The sequence below is a fragment of the Cervus canadensis genome, chromosome 5, assembly GCF_019320065.1.
Source record: "Cervus canadensis isolate Bull #8, Minnesota chromosome 5, ASM1932006v1, whole genome shotgun sequence".
NCBI classification, from domain to species: Eukaryota; Metazoa; Chordata; class Mammalia; order Artiodactyla; family Cervidae; genus Cervus; species Cervus canadensis.
This window is the reverse complement of record NC_057390.1, coordinates 84,150,531-84,154,340: the sequence shown is the minus strand read 5'-3', so window position 1 is coordinate 84,154,340 and position 3,810 is coordinate 84,150,531. Positions and strand designations below refer to the sequence as shown.

The following is a 3,810-nucleotide window of genomic DNA, read 5'->3' as shown; positions in this document are numbered from 1 at the left end:
CTGGTGTAGTCCAGAAATTTCCCCTTAACAAGGTGTGCTACTTTCAGATACTGGTACTGAGTCATCAAACTGACACAACCACCACACTTTCTCATTTTTCACATTCATAAGACCTAGGGATATCATGACCAATAATCTCCTGAAACTGCATTTTCTACAAACTTGGACGTACCTCTGATCATGTCCAGACCAACACCTGCTGGAATAGGTCCTCATCCATGGAGTCCTGGCCAGGGTTAGCAGTTTACCAGTGTTCAGATTCAGTTCCTTCAGGACTCTCCTCAAGCTCACCATTCCAAACTGTCTGAAGACCTAGAAACTCACAAGAAGTTAGCCCAGCTATTCCAATATGAATCCACTAAGTAACTGAGAACTCAGGAAAATATATTAGCTAATGGTTTCCACTTGGTCTAAAACAGAAATAGGTCAATTATATTTTTCCCCCTCTCTCATTCTCTCTCTGTTTAAACAAGAAAATTCCGAATCACACACCAAGAGCTGGGTTAAGATCAATGATTTAGCCAAACAACACAAGAGTAAAATAATAGCTAAGCTGTCTGCCAAGTCCACAGACTTGATTCCAAGCCTTTCACATGCTAACTCATTTGATCTTCACAACAACCCTACAAAGAAGCTGACACTATTATTATCCCCAATTGCCAACTGAGGAAACCAAGACACAAGACATTGAAGTCACACAACTCACAACTGGCAAGGAGTGAATTCCAACCCAGACTATCCAGCTCCTGAGTGCACACTCCTGAACACAGATGTTCAAGAACTGGAACCAGGCATCTTTGGATGCTGAGATGAAAACAAGAGTTTTAATGGAAGAGGATTTTGAGAAGCATAACAGTCACTAGACAAATTTTAAACAATCTGTCAAAAGCTGCAACCCTTTCTAAGGCAGCAGCACCCAACCATACCCACACATCAGCTGTCACGCACCAAGGGCATTCCATCTTTCTTCCATTCAATATGGCGCTCCACGGTGCCCAACCTCAGGATGCCTGGAATGGTAACAAATTATCATACTGAGTAATCAGGCTATAGCAGGGGGAAGAAGGCTGCTTCCTCCACCAGGACCACAGAAGGCAATGACTCTTATGTCTTTTTAGGGCCATTTGCGGGTAAGGCCCCCAAGAGCCCAGCACCACCTTCCAAGACACATCTGGCCAGTGGAGGCCAAGCAGAATCAGGCCAAAGCACACAAAAGAGGAGCCACTGATGGGGTTCTGGGTGCGGCTACCCCTCACCTTGCCTCCACCAATTCCAAGGCTGGAAGTCACCCAGGGGGAGCTAAGCATGGAGTCAACTGTCCCCCAGTGAAACTGTCACTGGAATTCCAAGGCTGGAAGTCACCCCAAGGGAGCTAAGCATCGAGTCAACTGTCCCCCAATGAAACCGCATTCACATAGACTCAGGAAAGGCTCAGCCGTGCCACCACCTCCAGGCTGGAAACACACAAAGACAGGCCACCAGGACAGACCTGGAGCGGACCCACCCAGGATCAAAGCAGATGCGTCCACGGAAAGTCAGGGAGCTGGGAGCACCCTAATCAGGGTAGAAATTTCCCCCAGTCTGATCACCAGCACCAGTTTATCATTCTTACTGAACACCAAAAACCTTGTCTTCACATAAGACATGTGAGAAACCCTTCAACAGAAAAAGTTTTTTTTTCCATCTTGACCCAGATACTAAATGAGGCCTAATTGACAGAGCTCCACAGAAGGCCCCCTTCAGGGGCCTTGGCCAGGGCGGTGAGAGGCTTACTCACAAAGACCGGCTTGGAGCTAAAAGTCAGAGGGCAACTGACTAACAAGTATTCAGACAACAGTGGTGGGCTTAGGAGGACACAGGATATTTTTCCTGAGTTCTTTAAAACTAGGTCAGGTTCTTCCTGCCCAGAACCATGGCCCGGGGATGGAATCTTGACATCTTGAGGGTCACTCTGGGCCTAGCGCTCCTCCCCATATCAGAGTCTCTGACCTAGGGTAGAATGGGACCACCATCCACTTCATCCCCCTTCCCCTGGTCTCTTCCGCCCAGCGCTCAGAAACAGAAGGGACTTGGAAAAAAAAAAAAAAACTTTCCCAGAGCACAGCACACAATCAGCAAAAAAGAATAGGGTTCAAAGGTTTCTGGGCAGGAAATGTCAAAGAATGAGGTATCTTGATGAAGGCAACCAAAAAAAATGAAAGCAGTCTGGTCTCTGAAACTCAACCGCCCAGCTCCCCCAGAAGCCCTTCAAAGGCTCCTAGAGCGCTGGAGTCTGCAGCCCCATCTCTGGGGTGCCCCTTCCACCAGCACCCACCCCCCACTCCCGGGGATCTGTACCCTCACTCACAACAAAAGCAAAGAGGGGGAAGGGCGCACAGAGAAAGCTAGTTTTGTCAGTGAAGTAGCAGATCTTTGAGATTCCCTGTTCTTCCAACACCAGTGGACTCTGGCAGGCCTTTAGGCTTCCTGGAGGAAGCTTCAACCACGCGGTTCACCAACCCCAGCTCAGGGCTGTCAGCCCAGGCTGTGCCCTGGATCGTGGGCTATTTTGTAACTTATTTTGAGATGAGCAAGGTGACCATGAAGGCCCTTGAAAACCTGTATCACAGGAGACGCCCTGCGGACTTCCTCAGACACGCTGGGGAATCAGGCAGAGGGCGCACCTGGCTGCCTGGAAGGACTGCAGGTCGCTGGCCAGGCCCAGTGGCAGCCTCGCTGACCACGAGCACGGGGACACTGGCCTCCCGGTCCCCCCAGAGAGGAAACTGGATACCCGAGGAGGACAGCGAGGTATCCGGGAATTCAGTCCCTCTGGGCCCTTTGGGGCGGGCGCCGAGGGACCCATAAAGGGCTTAGCCCAGGGTCACCAGCGTCACCTGCCCGGTTGGCGGAGGTGCTCCGCCCCGCTCTTCTGGCGGGGTTGGGGGAATCTAGGTGGCGGCGCAGGGGCGCAGGACGCCGGGGATGGGGTGCGGGGGACCGGGGGCCGGGGGCGGGGCGGCGGCAGCGGCGCCCGTCTGCAGGCTGCACCCACCCCCGCGCCCGCAGCACCTGCGCGCCCTCCCTACCCGCGGTTCTATCTCCCCCCAAAGCCCCGGTCCCGCCCGCGGCGCGGGGCTCTGCCTACCCCGCCCAGGCGCCGGGCCCCTGCAGGCGGGCGGCTGCTGCTGCCGCTGGATTCCCAGCCCGGATGCAGGGAGTGGGACGAGGTGGCGGATGCTCAGCCCGCCTTTCAGCTCCCTGCGCAGCCGAAGGTTCTCAAGCTTCTCTTTTCTTTACTAACTTTCCTGAACGTGTGTGTGCGCGCACACAGCCCTTGCAAAAAGTACTGTCGAGAAGTGACTAGGGTTTCATTGATATATTTAATTGTATTAAATCAGTAACTGAAAACAAGCACAATCATACATCCCAAGCCAGGTTTCCGTGACCTTCTTCCCCAGGGCGGGTAAATCCATCATGTGAAAAAAAAAAGGGAACGTCAGAGCCTTGTGTTCAGGGAGCTGGAGAAGGGGCTGCAAACAGAATCTTCCCACAGGAACAAGCTCCTTCGTCAGGTGGGGGTGTGGATAAACAGGAAACTAGTGAGAGCATTCTTAAAAGGTTAGATAAGAAAAGCAGGTGCAGCCTACCTGGTATCTACCCACTCTTGGCTTTTACCGAATAGAAATATTTGTCTTTTATTACTGGACTGGGCTTCCCTGGTGGCTCAGATGGTAAAGAACCTGCCTGCAATGCAGGAGATCCAACCTCGATCCCTGGGTTGGGAAGATCCCCCAGAGAAGGAAATGGCAACCCACTCCAGTATTCTCG

General features: G+C 52.2%; 1 long non-coding RNA gene across 1 annotated transcript; it reads right to left on the bottom strand.

Annotated features, from left to right (window-relative positions):
* Window positions 1–718: 718 nt before the first annotated feature.
* Window positions 719–3,235, bottom strand: LOC122442664. Its single transcript, XR_006269697.1, has 3 exons — window positions 3,128–3,235; window positions 949–1,010; window positions 719–804 (listed from the first exon to the last, which is right to left on the bottom strand). It is a non-coding gene; the product is annotated as an uncharacterized LOC122442664 (long non-coding RNA).
* Window positions 3,236–3,810: the final 575 nt, after the last annotated feature.